At 36.7% G+C, this 23,114-nt stretch overlaps 1 protein-coding gene across 1 annotated transcript in view; it reads right to left on the minus strand.

The window, feature by feature from the left end:
• THSD7A (thrombospondin type 1 domain containing 7A) overlaps positions 1-23,114 on the minus strand; it is a 287,238-nt gene that overhangs the window by 241,179 nt on the left and 22,945 nt on the right. The window contains exon 2 of the mRNA XM_082755177.1: positions 4,319-4,430. The gene's annotated coding sequence lies outside the window, so the exon portion shown is untranslated. The remainder of the gene's footprint in view (positions 1-4,318; positions 4,431-23,114) is intronic.

Consider the following 23,114-nt stretch of genomic DNA (forward strand, 5'->3'; position numbering starts at 1 on the left):
TTTTACAAGCACAACCATACCACAATTTAATTTCAGGTTGTAGAGTTCTTGAAGGCCAGCAGCTGCCACCCCGAGAAGCTCAGAAACCCAACACTTACTGCCAATCCCAGTTTCCTAATACTTATTCAGACTGGCAAGAAACATTCCTCCTACATCTCTTTCAAATATTTGACAGCTTGGCCATCCATTAAATGCATCTCATCAAGATGTCACTGTATCACTATATATTTCTTCCTCACAGCTAGTGAAAAATAATACGATGTGTAGATAGCTGGGGGGGCTCCCGGTTCCCATGGTGCTGGCTTGCAGGTCCAGAAGCCTGACAGGCAGGTGTAAAGCAGTAGTAAAAACCAGCAGGGTGAAGGCACAGGACCGATGGGAGAAGGCCAGTAACAGATTACACTGATTAACGGATACTCTTCTTCACTGAGAACGTGGAGAGCAGTGTTAGCTACTTGGCAGGTAACAAATAGAGATACTACTCACTTCAGAGAGAGATCTGAAGTTAAAAGTGATGTAGCCAGTTGCCAAAAGTCATGTCATTCTGAGCAAGAGCAACACCAAGTGCCATAGGCTCACAGGGAATAAATTAGGCAAACTGGGAAAAGGCAAAATAAAGTAATTTAACAACAAATCCCCCAAATCCTATTTCCTCTTCTCTCCTTTCTGAGAACTCCTACAAACTTTCTGAGAAACTCCTACAAACAAAGTAAAACCAACCCAGCTAGCTATGGCAGCTGTGTAGGTATAATTCTGTAATGCCATCTTCCTGAACTGAAAACTGGAGCCAAAACCACTGCAGTGGCTACACACATATACACACACATGTACATAACAGGACATATAATTAAATGCAATTAAAGATGACAAAAGACAGACCAGGCCACTCCTCTAAAAAACCTCTCCTGCCCAAAGATGGGAGATGGGAGAGGAGGTGGTAGGGGTTAATTACCAACCAGAACCCAAATGCTGTATTTTTGACAATTCAGAATGTAAATCTGTTTAAGTAAGTGACAAAATTTTAACTAAGCACTGACACATTCTGTATTAACAGAAATATCCAGCTATTATGTCAGTCATTTTTAAACTTTTGTATGGGTGGTCTGAAAAAATATTTATTTTTATTTATTTTTTATTACACCACTACCCAGAGGATAAAAACTACAACAAAAATTCAGTGTCAAAGACCAAATATTTAGTATAAAGACCAAATATTTAATATAACCACATGAACAGTTTCATAAATGTGGTACTGTTCATACTCAATTCAAGACATTGCGCTCTGCAACACAAGGGAAAAAAATGAATCTTATATTACAGGAAAACTGTATGTGCTACAATCACTGTAAAACAGGTCCAATTTATTTTATCAAAACAAGGTCACCTCCAGTAAACACTGCTTCATCTTTTCAGGGATAAGACTGTCGTTCAGTTTGGAAGTGGTACAAGATACCCATGGCACCCTACAGCAGCCATGGTGCTCACTCACTGCACTGTCTTCACTCTGAGGTATTAGTAGAAGACAGAGAGTCAGTAAATAATCCAGAACTTCATCTTGTTAGCCAAAACTGGTTTCCATTCTTACATTTTTTAAACTTGCATTTACATTTGCCAAATGTTCGGATGATGTTTTCAAGTTCCATACGTCCATCAAGCTGACATATAAATATGAAGCTTTAGATAAAACAGTTCAGCCAATTATACTGAAGAAAAATTCATTGCTTTTGTAATTTGACACATACTCCGAATGCTCAAATTTGTAACCTTACTGTCATTTCATACCTATATCCAATAAATTTACCTAGCATGTGTAAATTTTAATAAGATAAAGCAAAATGAGTAGTTAGAGAACTTAGGAGGAAATATTTAACAGCAACAGAAACCAAACAAAACATTGTCATATTTATTCATCTGGTAAAATGTTGGCTTTATACTTCATATTCTGTTACACTACATGAGACTGCATAAAATAACAACACTTATAATTGAACATAGTTCTTTCAACACATTTAACACTTTATTTACTCTATTAGCATGGAATAATCAAAATGCTTTTTAACATTTATTACTTCAGTCAGGTTAAGCATCTATTGGGTTTAGAAGTTTAGAAGTTCATTTTATACTCTCCTGTTCTATGTGAGGAAGTTAAACCTTTTTAAATATTTATTTTTTACTACTCAACAGGTCAAAATATATTATTGCTCTTAGCATTAAAGATTTCTGGAATAAAGGGGAGAAACAGCCATAACTCTTTTGCTTAAATCACTAATGACTTTCATTAAGGAAAATTTATTAGAATGCTTGTTAGAATACATAATGCAGCATTTGGTATTTCAAAATGTAAACACTCACATGAGCTTGATCTCAGAGAATAATGTTTCTGTTAAAAAAGCTAAACTTTTAATATAAAATTAAAATATATGTGCTCCATTGTACTACTATATTGAAGTGAAATGGAAAAGCAGAAGTATATGCAGCCTTCTGTCCTTTACCAGTCCATGGCTGAATTAGGAAGTCTCATCACAGATGGTAAAGAATATGAAATACAGGGAAGGTCCTCTGGGTTTGCTGTTCACCTGTCTCTTTTCAGCACCACCAAACTCTCATTTCCTCAATTAATACCTGCCAGAATCTGTAAACTGACATCCCTCTACATTATTTAGTTCGACCTTGCTATCATGAAAAAGAACATGTAATTATGATAATGAACCAATTATTTTTATACAATATAGCAATCAAAAAGACTACTACTCCCTCCCTTTTCTCATGATACTTGTACATTCTGGTTTCATTTCATCTTCCATTGCTAACATGCCATCATTATCATTAACATTTTATTTGGAGTTTTTATTGCTTATTTACAAAATAAAAAATAATAATGGAAAAAAAAAAAAAAAGGTTTTAGAATATTCATAACAGTATGGAGAAAGTCTGATTTATGTAGGAAAATAAAAAAGTATCTTAGTGTTTGGAATAATTTACAGGTTTTACTGGTATAAATTTTGAATGACAACACATCTGTCTGTTAGGACAACCAACTGTCAATAACGCAACAGTTACACTATCATATGCATTGCAAATTTTTTACACTTGTATAATAACAGTTTTAAAGATGCTTGATAGGATTTTTTCTTAGTAGTTTTCAGACAATTCTGCCATATCTGTCTTCCATGAGACTTTTTTTGCCATCATTTTTATAATTTTCATAGGATTTTGTCCAATAATTCTTATATGAAACCCAATAAACTTAGAGTAATTTTAACTGCTTATAACCCTCTGATTATGAAAATAAAAAGTGTCCAAGTTATCGTGAGGCTAGATCTTCCATGTATGGTGGAAAACCAAATGAATTAAAGTGAGTACATAAAAATGACTTGACTGGTTTTTGCTTACTGAAATATCAGTCATTAAAAAGTGTTACCTTAGGAAGACTACTGACTCTGTCAAAACACTGGCTCCACAAAAAACTCTTGGCTTTGTCCTGAAAGACCATAAAGTGGCAAAAAAAAATCATGCTATTTTAGAGAAAATAATTTTTCATCTCCTGATTAGAAATTAATCTTTTCAACCTTGGTTGAAAATGATTTATGCTGAAACTGATTTATGCTCAAACTACATATACACATAAGTTGCTGAAGAAAAGAATCACAGAATCACAGAATTTCTAGGTTGGAAGAGACCTCAAGATCATCAAGTCCAACCTCTGACCTAACACTAACAGTCCTCCACTAAACCATAACTCTAAGTTCAACTTCTAAATGTCTTTTAAAGACCTCCAGGGATGGTGACTCTGAAAAAACAGAACAACATTCTTCTGCTGCCATAATTACTTTTTTAGTCAAAGGTAATTTCTCTGAGACAGATTCACTTCTGACAAACTGTGCAGACTCACAATCAATTTTTGACTTGAGACAACCTAAGTGCACAACAGCCAGTTAGCTATTATTGTCTAGGGAACAGTCTTATTTACTCAGACATATTTATAACTGGAACAAAAATATAAACCTAAAACTCTCAACATTTAATTTAGACAAACTGCAGTTTACTGTTATCCTCTTCAGAATCCTGTCAGCTTTCTTAGTCTACCTGTAAGGCTAGACTTACATACCTTATGTAGAATACTGTAACTCTATTCATAAACTTTGTTATGAAAAAATAACTGCTACTGATTAAAAAAAAAAAAAAAAAAAGTTTTAAGTTTTCTGTAGGAAGTATCCAAAACTTGTTACGAGAGAGACCATCTAGTATTCTACATGGAATTCCTCCAGGTTTAAAAATTTAAAAATAAATTTTTAAAAATAAAAGAAGCTAAACATACCTTTCTGCTACAGGATTCATTCTCTGTTGCCGAGGAACTTCATGAATGACATGATTCCACTGTAGTCATAAAATCTGGACAGACAACCCCTTGCAGTGAATTTATAAGAAAGCTGTAAATAAGCAGATAGAAGGTCAAAAGGTAAAAATTAAACAAGTTGCCCATACAAGTTGCTCTGATGATTCACTAAGGAGAGGGATGGTGTGTTGTGATGATCTAAACTACGTACAGCAGGCAGTAAATTCAGTATTTATATTTACAAGAACAGATGACAATAAGTTTATTTTAATAGCTCTCCCTCCATTTCCAAGCTTACTTTGCCACACATGACCCTGGATGCTTTCTAATTTCCCTGAATGGCCCAATGTTCAATTTTGCATAGCTTTATCATGTCTGGAAGGTCATTCCACACATTTTTTGTGCGTGTGAAAGACTGCTGCCACGCATCTGTTTTGAACTTTTTTTCCTCCCTTTATTCCATTTATGCCATCTGATCACATTACTTATATCCTTCTCAAAGTTCTAATTTAAGAGGACATTTCTCTGAATCATGATTTAGCCTTGCCCATATGTTTCCAGATGCATTGAAAGAGACTTTTATTTTCAGTCTGTAGCTATGTTAGCAAATAGAAAAGTTTGTTTAAAAGTTAACAGTCTGTTACCTGTCAGTGATTACTACACCAAATGATTAAGATTAAATCTTTACAGAGGCTTATTAAAATAAAGAAAAAGTGCAGACAAATAAACAGGGCCAGGCAACCAATTGGTACAAATTTAATATATTAAGTATGGCGCATTGCCACCAAATAATGAACAATGATTCTGCATTCAAACAATGACAAAGTTCCCTTGGCTACCAGAAATATGCCAGCTAAACAGAAATAAATAAATAAATAAATAAATAAATAAAAACATAACTATCAGTACTATCTTTTACTCCATTTACTCTATGTTACTGGTGAGATCTAGTTGCATTTCTTTTGCCAGAGTTTAGGAACACCCTCAGCTTTATTGCTCACGTAACCTCTCTCTTCTCTTTTTCTCTCTGAACACAGAAGAGCATAACATGTTAACTTAAAAAGATGGACCATGATGAGGACAACTTTCTCCTTAGTTGCATCCATCTTTGCTATATTGAGAAAACTCAAGCTTTTGCATCCAGCATTAGGATTATACCTAATCTAATTTGAGATCTATTTTAGTTTGTGCTGTTAAAAAAAAAAAAAAAAAAAAATCAATGTCAGAAAATTTACATGTAGTCAAAACATTTTGTTATTAGGTTTTAACATAATCTAGATCTTACTATACAAATCATTCCACATATAAGATTTAACATTGTCATTTTATTCTGACTTTCATAAAAGAACTGCAGTAACAAGATGCAATTGTCTTTTCCTTTGCATCCTCATAGTTTGTTTTTTTTTTTTCTTCTTTCTTTAAGGTATTGAAGAACCATTTGTTCATCTGGTTCATTATACTTACCCAATGAATGACAATAAAACACACACAGGAGATGCGTGTTTTATCTTAATGAAAATTAACCTCAGAGTAGTCTTACTGATATCTTGAGATAAAGGCCACTTAAATATTCTAAATGATTTTTCCACCAAATTGACAATGTCCTCCTCTCACCCACATTATAATAAAATGCCCACAAGCCCTTACCATATAAAACAGTTTTCACTAGAGGATGGATTGCCTATTCTTGACATTTCAAAATTAGTGAGTTTACATCTAAGGATTCAGTAACAGTTCACATTATTCAGTAACTGTTTATGGCTTTTTTATTATTATTATTATTTGATAAATGTGAAATAAATATCAACAATTACAAATTCAGACTCTTGTTCCCTCCTAAGGTCAAAGCAGAAATGTTTTAGATTTCAGCCATAAGGTCAATAAATTCTATCAAGACTCACATGAGAGCATTATTTAAAGAAAATTATCCCTAACAAAAGCAGAGAATCGCATTCCTGTGACTCATAAATGTAACCCTCATGTCTTATGTAACTCCAATGATTTAATGTACCCGACAGTTGATGTAGATGTTCTTCCCAACCACTCACCCAATAACTAAACTTTAATTTTTCAAAAAAGAAAATGTAGTTCTGAACCTTTCACTAGTAAAGTAAATAGTGGTGTCACAAATAGAGTTCAGAAGAAATGCGTATTCAGTAAAAGGCTGACATTTGGTGTCATTTACAAAAGAATCCGCAACAGATTGTACGAAGCAAACATACAGACACCTGAAATTAATTGCCAAGAACACAAATCCCTCAACTTGCAAACAGAAACCTGAATATTAGAATAATATAAGTATCTTAGTTTCCTATTCTAATACGCAGAAGATCATGAGGTAAAAACAATGTTTAACAAATGCACTTTGACTACATATGATTCCCTGATCAGTGTATTCATTACATTACTTCATTAGATCACAACACTTGTACCAATAATACCATGAATGGTGCATTTTTACATTCTGTATTTTCTGTGTAGATCCCTTAAATACATGTAGACTTAGATTATAACATCTAGAATTTTCACCTTCTGTTCAGTAACATACTGGATCAGGTAATATATTTACACATAGCTAGGCCCTCTTGACAGAAATTATACTTTTCTAACATACATGTGACCACATATGCACACGCATTTTTGACAATATGCTTTTTCCTTTTCCTCTTTTGGGCATAACAGTATTAGAAACGTGTTCATTAATAATAATGAATAATGGCATTGGAAGGATTTCTTCAGATTTATTTATACAATGTGTGGCTTCTTGGACCCAAGTAGGCTTTTGTACAAACATTACTGATACCATATCTAAGCATCTTTAAGTGATGCTGAAACGAAAAATAGTCTGTTTTTTTTTAAAAACCATTACCAAATATTCTTTGTAGAGATATCTGTTCATCTTAACAGAGAGAAAATGACAGGGAGCAGGGCAGAAGGGTAGGAAGTTAGGTGAATGAGTAAAAGGTAATATTAAAGTGAACACCATGTTACAAGACCTGCAAGGTCCTGATACAATGCTAGTGGAAGCAAACTTGAAAGAAATGAGATTTTGTCTGTGCATGTTCTGTGTTCTTTGCACAGTGGGGAGATTCTATTTCTAGCCTTCATACTGATATTATGTCACCCTTGCCACTCCATAAAGAATTTCCATTTCTATCAGTTACAGCACACTGTACCCTTTGCCTACTTGTTTAAAGAAAATGAATAAAGTACTTTCCCATATGAAAATGAGATCTGCTACCCTTTATTATTATTATTATTTGGAACAGGCAGACAGGCAAACACTGAGGGACACCAGTGTGAAAATTTACTAACATCACCATCCCAATTACTCGAAGGGCCAACATGGATAAATAAAAAAGGCAATCATCTGCCACAGCATTTACTGAGAGAATTTAATGAAACTTTCCTTTTTCTCTGCCTTTGTTATACTTACACAGAATGAAGATATGAAATATTTCAATACCTTTTCATGTCTTCACATCATTAAATTTCAGATGACTATCTAGTCTGCTTTGTATCCAATTTTGTTGCCACTGGCTCCAGGAAAGAGTGAAAACGCTCCTGTGGGACTTCACCTAATGATTCTTTCACGTTTTACTGCAGGGATTGACACAAATGGAAAAACAAAAAATGAAAATAAAAATATATTGGAGATTTTCCTCCATAAAATAACACTCGTTGCTTTGCAATTTGAATGTAATTTGGAATGCATCAAGAATTTTGACCATAATTTATATGTGCCAACTATATGTTAATTAATTCTGATGACATTAAAATAATCTCCCATTTTGTTGCTATCGTACACCAAAATATATAAAAAATCAATTCATTCCTACTAGATGTTATTTCAAAGTACTTAGAAAAGGATATTACATGATTAAATTTCACAATAATATTCCACAAGGAGAAAGATCTAAACAAGCTCTTCTATAGACCATGAAAAACAGTCACTTGAACTCCCTAAAAAATTAGTTTTCAAATATAAAACGTTGTGCTCTCGATAATAGCTAAAAAAAAAAAAAAAAATTGTTTTAAAATGTGTAATAGTAAAAATATTAAATGGGGCACCATAATTTATATTTGGATCTCATTTCGTTGTAGATTCAAGTGATTGAACAGATTAACATGACCCACAACTATTTTTATGTTACTTGATGTTTTTAACATCTAACTAAAGAGACAATGAAGGGTTAAATGTTGACATGTGGCTAAACTGAGCATTAATTAGCAAAGTACATGCATACACGCAGATACAGCTTAATGAAGCATTCTCCTAACAATACTGTGACCATAACAAGAGCTATTTCTCTTTATTATCATAGACCTACTGTTAGACTGCTGCAAATTTTAACCTCAAACATATTACAATTGCGGCCATTTCATGGAAGTCCTGGTAGTCACTGCTGTTCAATTCATGTTTGGTCCTGATAGCAATTTAAAACCAAAACAAGTTGCTGCATATCACCCCTAAGATGAGCATGTACTTCAATGAGCCCTTCATATCAAGCACACAAAAAATAGAAATAAAATAAATTAAAATAAATTCATTGTCACTTTTCTTGTTTTTTGATTGACATGTGTGTACAGGGTTTAATGGTTTTTCTGTGCAGAATTGAAAGTATAAAACCTATGTAAACCTGGAAAACATATGCTCATTAAGTGGTAAACTAAAATATTCCAATCCATTATACCCTGGAAACAGAGTAGGCTTTTTAAACAATGTACAGGGATTTAACTACAGAATTCATTAAAATTAATTCAAGTCATACAGCTAAAATTTACTGCCATTGAAAAAGTTATCTTTAAAACAAATCCAATAAAATTTAAGTACAAGCTGTGGTGCCTGAATATTTTAAATATTTGCTGGACATAAAAATTGTTGTGAGGTGACAGCATAAAGCTGAAGGACAAACACAGAGCTCTACAATGTGTGTGTCCAGTAATCATGGCAATACATTATTATGTAAGTTATAAATGTCTAATTACTTGTGTTCTTTTATTTCATTTATTTTGACCACTTAAACTGTCTCTAAAGTGCCTATCTACATTTGCATTTTAATGAATAATAATTGATATTTATTCAGCACATTCTATTTGCATCGCAGAGTTTCATTTAGAGATTAATATTTCTTATTACCTAAAACAAACTATTCATAGATATTCAAGATCTGGGAATTACTAGTGAGTGAGCAAGACACTGTGGGTAGCATTATAATTTGGCCAAGCTGTTGGCTTCAGTTTTAGCTGTTGTGTTGCAGTTACTGTCAGTGGGACACCTGGTCTTTAGGAAGTTACATTGCAGTTCCAGGAAGATGAAAAATTAAAAACACAGCTCACTGAGATGCCTAAAGGAAGATTTCAACTTATGCCATTCTTGCCCGAATAAGGTCTGTAAATCACCCAGGAGAAATGAGTGGTAATCACTGTTTTCCCACAGTAATACTTATCAGAAAGAAAACATTGATCAAAAATGAAAAATATAATTTTACCAAATACCATAAGGCTTATGCAAGTTTGTGAATCAGACTGTCAGGTATATATCATTCATAATTGTGCAAATCCGATGAAGATCAGCAAAAAGATGTAGCATTAATTCCAGATAGTGCTTCCACCTGGGTTAGTTTATTTGATTTCTGGTTTAGACAGTTATAATTCAGTAGGCATTCCAGTGATTTCCTGGGTTTCTCTGGCTCTTTTTTTAGGGTAAAATTAATAAAAAGGAAACTTTACTGCCACAGTAAATATCATTACAAAGTTTGCAGCTGTGAATATTCACAATATAGAGAAACAAATTCACACAAATGCAGAATTGACGTATGGATTTCATATTCATGCCTGGTTCTCTGGCAGATCAGGTTTAAATGTCAGGCTTCTGTGAAGAGACATCCTTTTCTGTAAACACAAACACACTGAAATTAATCTTCTCACTCATGTGTTTTTCTCAGGAAATTCATATTCCAGCAATTTAGAAGGTACAATTATTAGTACTTTCAAAGTATTTTTTGTTCTTTGCTCATATGCTTCACTATTTCCTAGGATAATGTCAAACCTAATCTAAAATAAGCACTTTTGCAATGGGTCACCCTAAATCTAAAAGCTGTCCAGTGAAGGCTGCACACCAAACTGAATCTATCTTCAGATTAATCTTTTCTCATACACATAATCTAAAAACAGACATTATGTGGTAGATGCTTCAACTAGTCTCCTAGGCAATACAGCTTAAGGATGAAGTAAATCAATCTCCAAGTAGACATCCAGAATAAATAAAACACACCCTGAAGTGCTTTTTTGTCCTCTCTGGCTGTAACTGGAGTTTACAGTGCCTAACTCAGCCATGCACACCTACATGTACACCATAGACAGTGAAAACATCTCTCTCTTTATGAAAGATAGTAACAAACATTGTAAACCTTGATAGAAGTAACACAATATTTAAAAACACATGTTGTGAAGACATTCTGCCTTAAGAAGGCTGCAGGCAGAGGAAAGTACCCTAAAGGCTAGAGCCAAAAATGTAATCAAATCAAGATAAGACACTACAAATATTTTTAAGGAACTTGGGAAAGATGAGGAAGGATATTACTATATGATATCCAACAGTATAATCTCTGGGAACAAGGATTATCCAAAAAAGAAAGCTAGGATCAAGCCACGTAATCCCTAGTAAGAGAAAATAATGTTCTCAAACAGCTTGCTCTAGATATTTCCTTTAGAGATACGAACAGAAAAAGTGCAGTGCTCAGAAGATTGCAGGTCAGATTGAACAAGCTCAAAAGCTAGATAAGATATTGGAGCTGATAAGGAGATCCAATACTGTTAAGTATACTATTAAAACAACTCCTAATTTAAAATAGATCTTTGTAAATTCGGTCTATTATTACAAACCTAGATTTTTAACTAAACATGTTTTTTTTTTTACCCAATCATCACAGAAACACAGAATCATAGAATTTTTTCCTCATCTTTCGTAACTAAGTTCGCCCCCTCCCCACATCCAGTAAAGGCTGGAGATTCTCCTTAGTCCTCTGTTCTGAATTAATGTATTTGTAAAATCATTTTTTGTTGTCTTTGATGGCAGTTGCCAGATTGAGCTCCAGATGAGCTTTGGCCTTCCTAATTTTATCCCTGCACTGCCTCGCAACATCCTTATAGTCCTCCCGAGTGGCCCGCCCTCTTTTCCAAAGATTGTAAACCCTCTTTTTCTCCCTAAGCTCAAGCCACAATTCTCTGTTCAGCCAGGCCGGTCTTCTTCCCTGCCGGCTCGTCTTTGGGCACATGGGGACAGACCGCTCCTGCACCATTAAGATTTCCTTCTTGATGAGCACCCAGCCTTCTTGGACTCCTCTGCCCTTCAGAACCACCTCCCAAGGGACTCTGCCAACCAGTTCCCTGAACAGTTCAAAGTCGGCCCTCCGGAAGTCCAATACAGCGGTTTTACTGGTCCACTTCCTGGCTTCTCCAAGAATGGAGAACTCTACCATTTCATGGTCACTCTGCCCAAGACAGTTTCCAACCACCACATCTCCCACCAGTCCTTCTCTGTTTGTGAAGAGAAGGTCTAGCGGGGCACCTCCCCTGGTAGGCTCACTAACCAGCTGCATCAAGAAGCTATCTTCCACGCTATCCAGAAACCACCTAGACTGCTTTCTCTGGGCTGTGTTGTGCTTCCAGGACATAGATGTATCTGGGAAGTTGAAGTCCCCCACAAGGACAAGCGCTGACAATTTCACAACTTTTGTCAGCTGCCTGTAGAACTCATCATCAGTCTCCTCGTCCTGGTTCAGCAGTCTATAACAGACCCCCACCAGGATGCTTGCCTTGTTGGCCTTCCCGCTGATCCTAACCCATAGGGACTCAACCTTATCATTCCCAGCCTCAAGTTCCACGACATCCAAACTCTCTCTGATATAGAGAGCCACACCACCACCCCTTCCATGCTGCCTGTCCCTTCTGAAGAGCCTATAGCCAGACATTGCAGCACTCCAGTCCTGAGAGCGGTCCCACCACGTTTCCATGATGGCAACCAAGTCGTAGCCTGCCTGCTGCACGATGGCTTCCAGCTCCTCCTGTTTGTTACCCACGCTGCATGCATTAGTGTAGATGCACTTCAGTTGGGCCATTGCCTTCTCTCCCAGCCTTGCCATTGTTCCCCCTGGCACAGCTCTAACAAGCCTTGTTTCAGCCCCGTTCCCCTTCTCACCTAGTTTAAAGCCCTCTCAATGAGCCCCGCCAGCTCCTGGTCCAGGATCCGTTTTCCCCTTAGAGATAGGGACCCATCTGTGGCCATCAGGCCGGGTGCCGAGTAAAGCACCCCATGGTCAAAAAAACCCCACAAAATTTCTGTATTGGCACCAGCCTCTGAGCCATGCGTTTATCAGGTGGGCTTTCCGTGTCCTCTCTGTACCCCTCCCTGCCACCGTAGGGATGGATGAAAACACCACCTGTACTCCCACTCCATCCACTAACCATCCCAGTCCCCTGAAGTCCCGTTTGATAGTCTTCAGGCTTCTCTCTTCAATGTCATCCTCTTTTAATAGTCCAGGCTGTCAGTGATAATAGTCAGAGGGGCGAACCAGGTTGGGAAGCTTTCTGGCAATGTCCCTGACCCTGGCCCCAGGGAGGCAGTAGAATTCCCTATGGGTAGGGTCAGCCTGACAAACAGGACCCTCTGTTCCCCTGAGAAGGGAGTCGCCCACAACAGTCACCCTTCTTTCTGTACTGGTGGAGGCAGTCCTGAGGCATGGAATCGGCTTCCTCACCCTAGGCATCCTCCTGGGTAGACTTTCTACCTCTTCCTCAGCTACTGGTCTCTCAAGCTCCAGGGCCTCAAACCTGTTGCATAAGGGCACCCAGGAAGGTGGGGCCAGCGGGGGAGAGCATCGCCTGCAATGTCAAGCAGGGACCTGTTTCCATTCCTCCTCAACTCCTAGGTCCCCTGCCTCTGCCCAACAGCAACAGGGCAGGGGGTCCACCCCCATTTCGGGTGTCTCACCCCGGTGCCTGTCCTTCAGGCCACACAGGGAGTTGCTCCACAAGTGTATCTCGTGCTCATGCTCCCTGATATCCCTCAACCTCTTGACCTCCTCCTTGAGTTATGCCAAGAGGCGGACCAGGTCATCCACCTGCTCGCACTTCACACACACAGTCTCTTTGCCCCCCCGCAGGTGGCAGCAACAGGCTCAGGCACTCCCTGCACCCGGAGACCTGAACTGCCGCAGTTTTGAGCAGGCAGTCGGTCTGGGTGTGTACAGTCTTCTGGAGAGCACACTGTGCCTGGTGTACACCATTGTAGCTGAGCTAGCGGTAGACCGCTGTTAGAGGAGGTGTTTGTATGGGCGGGGGGGCACGCCCTGCCCTTCCTGCTCGCCCTGCCTGCGCGAACTGCAGTGCCACTCCCTTCTCACGCACCACGCCCTGTTTGCCGGTTGCGGTCACTCAGGCTCTCTAGGGGCAGCTTTTGAACGGCCGGGCAGGGGGCGCTGCTGGCTCCACCTACGCCTCGTTCTCGCCTCATTCACCTCCTTCGCGAGAGCTGCCGGGTTCTGGCATCTCCCTCGAGTGGGCTCGGTGCCGGAAAAATTAGCCCTGCCTGTCTGATCCCCCACTTCACTGCAGAACGCGTCTGCCCCGAAGCTGATCGCCTCTCAATGACTCAGATGCATCATTCCATCAGACAAAGTGCAACTCAAGAAAGGATCATCGACATCCACTACCCAAGAGATTGCGCTGAGCTCCTACAACCTGCCTGGCAATCCGCTCTGCTAAAACAAGGTTAAACAAGAAGAGCTATTGTGCTGTGGCTAACTCGGTCAGTATAAGCCTGTTACATTTGGCAAGAAGTATCATAACAGTGAAGGGAGCCTACATCACAGGCCCGTTTTTCACCTGCTTAAAGCTTTTTTGTTGTTGGCTGCAACCTGTATGTTTTTCTGGAACTTTCTCTCTTACCTTTCTTGCAGTTTTCCATACTCAACATTTAGTCCAATGAAGAGGCTGAAAATCAAGGAGGTGCTGACTTAAAAATATTCACAACGTTTAAGACAGAGGTTACAACACAATTATGCTTTTTTTTTTTTTTTTTTTTTTTGTTTGTTTGAGAGAGAGAGAGAATTAAAATGAGATAAAAGAAGTAAGATCACAGGATCGCAGTACCCAGCGGATTTAAAGAATAAATGTAATCATTACATAGTATGAAATGGTCTCTGAATTACAAAAAATCTGGAACCTTTTATAAAATTATTACAGTGATACATTGGAGTGTTTCTGATTCAAAATATCAGAGCACTAATATTGAGTGACATCTTTGCCCTTATTCATCTTAATAAATGATTGCGGCATGGAGATACATAGTTCCCCACAGCTGGATCCCTACAGCTTTACACAGTGGTTCTAGGAAAGCAGTATGACTGCTAGGGAGTTTTTAGGATGAGCCTGCAGCAACTTTTAAGATATGCAGATAACTTTGCTAACACCAGAAAACATGAACATATGATACAGATGATGATGTATGGTCACTTGAAGAGAAATTGGACTTAAGATTAGTAAAGACAAACCAAATATACCCTTATAAGCTGACAAAAAGAATGGTCTTAAACTAGCCAGCTGAACTTGATAACCATGAATACCAATGATTCTGAACATTTAGATGCAAAAGAGCATTAAGCCTGAAAACACTGATGAAGAAAAACATCTTATCACATTTTAGGCTGTTAACAGTACTAAGAAAGACTGATTTCAGACATGCAAGGCTTATATGAAAGTGGGACATGATCACTTATCTACAAAGGAAAAAATGCATTTGAAAAACATTAAAATAAAAATAACTAACTAAATGCCACAGGGCTAAAAAGAATACATGCTAGGAAGTATAAACAGAGATGCAGATACAAAGAAAACTGGGCAGACCTCAGTGGGCATGGCAATGTCTACATCCACTAAGTGAACTTAAACATCCTATGGGAGTCTGCCTGTGTAAAATCAATATTAAAAACAAACTGATAAAGACCAAGGGCTATTATTGGAAAAAGTACACATATACAGGATACCAAATGACACTTGAGTGACTTAAGAATGGCCAGGAGCTCTAAGCGCCCAGAAATCTGGCAGGAACCAGAGGAACACTGAAGATGTCTGAAGCAGAAAAGGGGAGTAGTACTGAAAAGACAGAAAATAACCAACATGAAGATAGACAAATTTATGATCATGTGCAGTTCCAATTAAATGCATTTGTGTTTAAAATATGAAGTACTGAAGTCTAGTCGAGAACAGCGCTGGACAGAGAAATTATCTTTATCAAAATCTTATTTGACTGTTTTCAGGAAAGCATAAGAAATAGCAGAAACCATTACTATGAGTTTCCAGATACGGCAGACTTTCTCATGTTTTGTAATGGCACAGATGCATCATTTAAAAACTACAACAATTCACTGTTCCTTTTCCATAACTCTTCTCCCCATGTCACCCCAAAAGAAAAGCCAAACACAGCCTTAACTGCTACTACATGCATCACTTCAAAAAACAAACAAACAAAAAACCACTTCTAAATAAATAGTCAAACAAGTTATACATTGCTTTTACCAAACTGACATTATTGTTCCCATACTTCTTCTTCTACGTGCTGTGATTTTTTTTTTATTTGAAGTTCTGCATATTGTGATGCCTGTTTTGTTGATTGATATTGCTCAAAAACTCTGAGGATTGAAGGACATTAATTAATCTTCATTTAAACAGTTTTTCTTTGTGCTTCATTGTACTTTCTAAGTTGTTACTTGGAAATTCATGCAGCAGAGGCTTGTTCTAGGTAGCACTGAATGGAGAGTTATGATGGCCTGAAGACCTAAGTGAGGAAAGGTTGGTAGTACAGGTCATACCTTCCCTCCAACTTCCACCCAAACTGGCTGAAGAAAGAGGCAGAGGAGGGTTTGAAATAAATAAATCAGATCCATCAAAAGAGCTAATTGCAACTTATATGTTGCTCTAGGCAGCCATTTCTGCTTATGTCACAATTTTAATAAACATACACAAAATGGTTGGGCTGTTTATCAGAATATGTCAGGATTCTTCAGGATATACAGTCATTTCTATCCATCTCTCAAATACAAACTTGCTACATAAATTGACAAATCCAAGTGAACATTTAGGCCAGATACTAGCAAAGTTTGTAAAGATTCTATTTAAAAGAGTCATAAATCTTTACATATTGTTATTTTCTCTATATAAAAGTAAATAAAATACAAAACTTTTGCAATGTATAGCTCAAAAACCAGCTACAGCAGTTTGATGTACATCTGGTAGCTGGTTAGTATGGGATATGCAAAAGAAAACAATTACAAAAATTGTTATTCAAGGGTCATTTGGATTTATTGTTCTAGAAATGACTGCTGAAGTTACTAAAAATTGTGACAGCACCCTGCAATCTGTGTAAATGCTAAAGCCAAATAAATAGCTATGAGACACTGGTGAATGTTTTTTCTAGCAAAGCAAAATGCTATAAAAAGACAATGCAAGAACATTTTTTTTTAATTTTTTTATTTATTTATTTTTTAATTATTTTTATTTTTTAATTTCTAAAATTGTCTCGTAATTCCTGGAGCCAGATGAGCCAAGACAGGGTGTAAATAAAGCCAAATAAAGCCCAAATCATACCTAATGTCACTGTGATTGACCACTCCAGGGGAAAAGAAAAAAAAAAAAAACACAACCCTTCAGCAGAAAGAGATGGTGTGTTATCTGAGCTTCACAGCAAAAGCCCTTCTGAAGCATGATTAGGACACACGATACACACTCATCACAGAGTGTGTCAAGTCCTATATCCTATACATCCACCTCAGTGCACCTTTCCTAGAGATAAATGATTTCTAATTCACTGAAGAGGAATCCTTTACCACAGAGACTGGATAGGCTGAAAATACTGAGCATGTACGTTTCTTTGCAACACAACCAGGACTTCCAAGCTACTTCTTTATTTAATATCAGGAACCCCAGCCAAATATTTCATTGCATCTAACAGATACAGGTCTGTATGTATATTATATCTAACATATGCTTAGATACATACATATACACAAGTGTGAATATCGTTTGTAAGTAATTTTTACCTATACCTTGCATATTTAAAAAGGTCAAGTCTTCAGCCTTGATCTGGAAATAAACATTCCACAAAATCCATAGAAGACTGACCAGAATGTCTCCCAGAGGGTGTCTAAGGTTCCCAAGAGCCTATTTTGGTCCTGTTTGAACATCGTTGCTCTCAATTTTATTTGAAACTGAAAGTTTGCCCTTTTTCTATGAAAGCTACACATATGTCCCCAAAGGGACATTTTTTCCCAGTACTGTCAGGCAAGCAGACTGCAGCAAAACTTGAGAAGGAAGGTGTGCTCCCAAAATGTGGTAGATAGATTGTTCCATTGGGATTATCAGCATTTTCAGTGCAGAGCCAGCTCAAAGCTCATGCTTGTTTTAATTGAGAATTGAGAAGACAAAAGCGTAGGCCTGTGATAGTAAGTACATACAATATCCCTGGAAATAATGAAGTCTCAGAAAACATTTAGCAATTTCAAGTAAATAAAAAGTAGGCATTCCGTGACAACAGTCACGTAATGCTTCACATTCTTAGATTAGGAACTTCCGTAAGAAATATTATATAAAGGGACAGACGTATATAACATTAAAGCACAACAAAAAATAAATCTAATAATACACATTTACATCTAAAACTATGTAGTACTGGCATAGTATTAGGGGAAAAAAAAAGAAAAAAAAAAAAGGCAACAACAACAAAAGTAGCTTGAAAGACTCATATTATTACTCCAAAATTTGGGTCAGAGAATGCTACCATCTCCAGTAGATCCACAATTTTTAGTTTCTTTAACTTCCAATTCCAGCAATAGAGGTTCCAACCAACATCAGCTTAAAATGCAAAGAATTAGAATGTATTTTTTCTTTTGTCAGAGCATAAATTCAGGCCAAAGGTCGTCATTTTTCCTCCCTAGGGAAGGTTTAGTAATGCTTATTGTCCCATTTTATCAAATTTAGCCCACAGCAATTTGCTTCTATTATGGTGCATACCTAATATTGCTCACATATTCAGCCTAGATTATTTACTTTACTGGAACTCCTTTCAAGAATTAACTGATTAATATGAGCACACAGTCTTAACTGTGGCTACAGAATTAACATACTCACCAAACAAATTCTCCTAGCAGGAGATTTTGTTGTTGTTGTTGGGCATACAAAGGCCTTTAAAACAATTCACCACACATTAAAAAAAGAGTAAAACAATGATAATTTTCATCACACACCCTCGTGATTTTAGGAAAGGAGTGAATAATATTAGACTATTATTCTCAATAAAAGAATATATGCTAACAGAGCATACTAAACAATTTCTGATCTCTACTGCTGAGTGCACTGAAGCTGACTGAACAACCCCAGATGTACAGTTTGGCTCATGGAGGTTATTCGCACTGCTAACTGAGATATATAACTCTGGCTTGCACCCTAGAGGAATCTACCTCCATTAAAAATTAGGGCTTTAGCTATTAATGTACTGCTTGAAGTAAATGTGAGATGTAGGAGATGTAAATAGCTCCCAAAACCACTCTGAAAAAAAACTATTATTTGAGGTTTGCTATAATCAGAGAAAACAAAAACTACTAGCCAATGTGGACTTAAACAGGACTGTACAATAATTTTGTGGTGAAATGGAACTTCAAATGAAAACATTAACTTAAATGAGAGGACAGAATTTTGGGCTTTTATCTACTTTTTCTTTTATTTCACATGAATAACTGTAATTTCTATTCTTAACTCCTATACTAGTAATTTCTAACACCATAAAGTGACACACATCATGTTTCCACAAATAGTTCAGAGATAAATTTTATTTACAGATAACAATTCACTAATCTCTTGTAAGATAGGAATCTTGCATTCATGCAAATAATCTAAAAGACAGAAACAGTAAATTCTGTCTTGTGAAATGTAATATAGAAATATGGTATTAATTTGTCACAGGAATTAGCACGGCCCTAGACTTCTTTTGTCAAAATGCCTTGAGTTACACAGAAAACTCCAGGCAATTTTCAAATACCCTAGAGCACAACTGTATCCTTGTATTACTTCTCCATTAATTGGAATCGTTAGTGAAGACAAATTCATCATATGCATCTAAAATCAGATTTTAAATAGTAAAAGTATACAATATCATAATTTACTTAAAACAAACAAACAAACAAACAAAAAAAAAAACAACAACATAGGCTTTACTTAAAACTTTAAACTACACAAAACAGACTACCTACCTTCACAAACGCACACAGTCCATTTACACAAAATGCTACATTATTTTAAGGTACAATGTTTATTTCTTAATTAAATATTTAAATTTATTTTAATTCCAAATCAACTTTCTTACCATTCTTCAGTCAAGTGATGACAACCAAGTAACAATCTTTCTTTGAGTTACTGTACCAGTGGCACGTTTCACTACATACAGTATACTGAATTAAATTCTACCATGCTCCCATAATGTTGATCAAGGAAGGAATAACTACCAAGTCTAGCCACATAATGCAGTTCCTTCTGATTATTTAGGGCTTAATACATCATTCACATAACCATGTTATCTGACATTCAGGGAAGGAAAGGCAACACAGATAACCAATACTTTCAATTCAGCAATGTGTTCATGTGCGTGGATCCATGGCAGTCCAATAGAGGGGCAGGGGGACCCGGAGCAAGGACTGGGTCCAGGAACAGATGGCTTGGGCCCAGCATGATGAAATCAAAGGAAGCCCATGGCTGCTGAGATCAATGGCACTACTGTTGTACATTTGAGGAAGGTTGCCAGGACAATTGCAGCTGGGAACAGCTGAGAGGCAATAACATGGCTTTTGACAGTCACCAGTGCCTTGGTCCTTGTTCAGTGTTGCCAGATGAAGCCTCTTGCTGCCACATTGCCCCAGCCTGGATCAAGTGGCTTCCTGCAACTACATTCATGGTCACACATGGATGGATGGCTGGAGCAGGCACCACTGAACAGACTAAACAATAATTTAAAAAGTACTGAGGACTTGTTGAACAAGCATGCCAAGTAGAAATAATCTTTGTCAAGTTATTCCTGGGTTACATCCAGCAAAATATGCATCAGGGGTGGTCTGTTTATCACACGACCAAACAGCATCACAATTCACGAATTCATTACTAGCACAAAGCTGCACACAAACTTTTTATCTTCACTTGAGTTTTGTGATGGTGAGGCATAGAATAGGGATGTAAGAAATACACACACAAAACCCTTGTCAGCATAAGAATCATAAAACAATTTATCCTTGCTTATTTTGGTTTTAGTCACTCTAATGAGCGCACTATTCTCTTCAAACCGGCAAAGCTTCTTGCCTTAATGAAAACCCAATATTTCTCAGCTGGCACCAGGTAACGTGCTAAACACCCAAAAAGGGTATCTACTGAACAGCATGTAATAATTCAGTCACTCATTGATCCAGTGAGCACAAAACTGTGCTGAATGTAATGCTGTACAGCCAATACCTTTAATGAACACTTAAAATGATAACATTACTCTAAATTAAACAAAAATTGAGCTAACAGCCTGACTGTCTTGTTCTATGTATTTAGTGTTTCCTTTGGAAGGCTTAATTTCAAATTACCTTGATTATATATATATACATGTAATTACTATTATTTGGCGATATTATTGATGCAGGTGCCAGCAACATGAAACAAGCTGTGCTAAAATATAAACCAGATCTCTGTATAGAAGTTACAGAAGCTTATCAGTCAGCATCACAAAACTGGTTTCATATTTCTGCCTTGGACTCTGGAAACCTTAACCATTCCATTTCTGTTTATAATGGTGTCTTCCACAAATAGCTCAATCCAGACTCAGAACAGGTATCTGTAGAAATGTTAAACTACACTTGCTGTTCTGAAACATTTAGAAAATGAGAAAACATCTTTTTAAATATGAAATTAATCCCTGAGAAAGAGAAGCCAGCTCTTGTCTCAAGTATCTAAGCACAACACATTAACTTGTAGGCATGTAATGCTAGTACGAAGGACTACTGCAATCAGAATTGAGATCAATGAAAACAGCCTTTCACAATTGCACTCAGCAGGATGAAAGATCAAAACACTAACAGAAGATGCCAAAGCCAAAACTCAGGACACCAGTAACATGACCTTCACGAGATAATTTGATCTATGGCAACTTGAACACAGGAGATGGACACATCCTGTGACACTGGAAAACATAGCTAAGCTTTTTGTGTGGTACTTGTGCAGTATACTGATCATTGGGGCCACTAGGTATTAATATGAAAGCAGAGATATGAACTTTGCAATCAAGTTGTTTTTATTGGGTTTAAAACCTTGAGCAAAAAGGTTTGAGAATACAGATTGGCTCTAATGAATTGAATATTTGAATTATCAGTTTGGAGAAATATTCTTATGTCTTCATCTAATTACAACAGCTAAAAAAAAATAAAAAATAAATAAATCTGAATACTTCCATCAACTTTTTCATGCTATGCAATACTTTCCTGTCCAATTAGAGATGAGTCTTCTGCTTTTATAAACTGCATGGTACAATTTGGAAATTTAAGTTTCTAAATCAAACTACTTGACAAATTATTGGTCTCTCATCAGTCTTGTGCATGACAGAAAATATACAAATGTTTCAACATGACACTGCATCCCTTTTTAAAAGGATATTACATTGAGATTTTTGAAAGGTCATAATTCTTGACTACTATGAAGTTGGATAGAATGGGGAAAAAAAATCTATTTTATGCATCTGTAACAATTAAGAGATTAATTTACAATCTTATGATTTTGATCACGGTTAGGATCCCTCATGAAGTAAATCCACAATGTAAGATATCTAAGATTTCTCCAAGAGCTACCTTACATGTGAAGCCCAAATAGGACCAAATCCTACTGAATGCCACAGTAGTTGGAGTATAGTGTTACTGATTTTGATAAATATGATAAGATACAGATAAATATGATAAATATGATATCTTTCATGATAAATATGAAAGATACAGAAAGTGTTATATAAAGAATAAATATAAGTATTTAAGATCAAATTAAATATAGCAAAAAATACTGAAAATTGGAGTTTGATCCAAGTTGCAGATTTTTTTTTCATAACAGACTGAAAGAAAACTGCTATATAACTAACACACTCCTACTGAATCTATTTAAACAGTAATGAAATAAAATACATGTTATTGTAGGGCAAAATTGATAATAACACAGCTTTAGCATGAGAACATTTTCTAGCAGGTACAGTGTAATCTACATCAGCTTTCAGAAAATTGTGGCTGTGTCTCAGTGCCATAAGCCCAAGTAAGAAGCTGCCTCCCAACACTGGCAGCTTCATGGCTGCAGCCCCTCCAGGCACTTCCAGCTGCTTTGGCCAGGCAGGTCCTGCACAGCTTTTGCATTTTACACTGTCTTTAAGGGTGTAGCAAAAACACAACTACCAAAATTCAAACCTGGGATGATTTTTATGAACTGCCATTGTACCTATATACCACTGCAGAAAGGTCTTTGAAAGGTCTACATGCATTTAAATTTTCAAACTGTCAGCAGTCTTTCTATTACAAATATCCACTGAAACAGTCTTTGTGTAAAAGCTATAAATGTTTAATCTTAAATTACAGCTGGATAATTCATTTTGCACTTTGATCTCACTCTCGTGGTATTAGGCATTTCCAGTGAAATATTACTACCTTCTTAATAAAAGCAAGCT

This window comes from Aythya marila, assembly GCF_965140915.1.
Source record: "Aythya marila genome assembly, chromosome: 2".
Lineage (NCBI taxonomy): Eukaryota > Metazoa > Chordata > Aves > Anseriformes > Anatidae > Aythya > Aythya marila.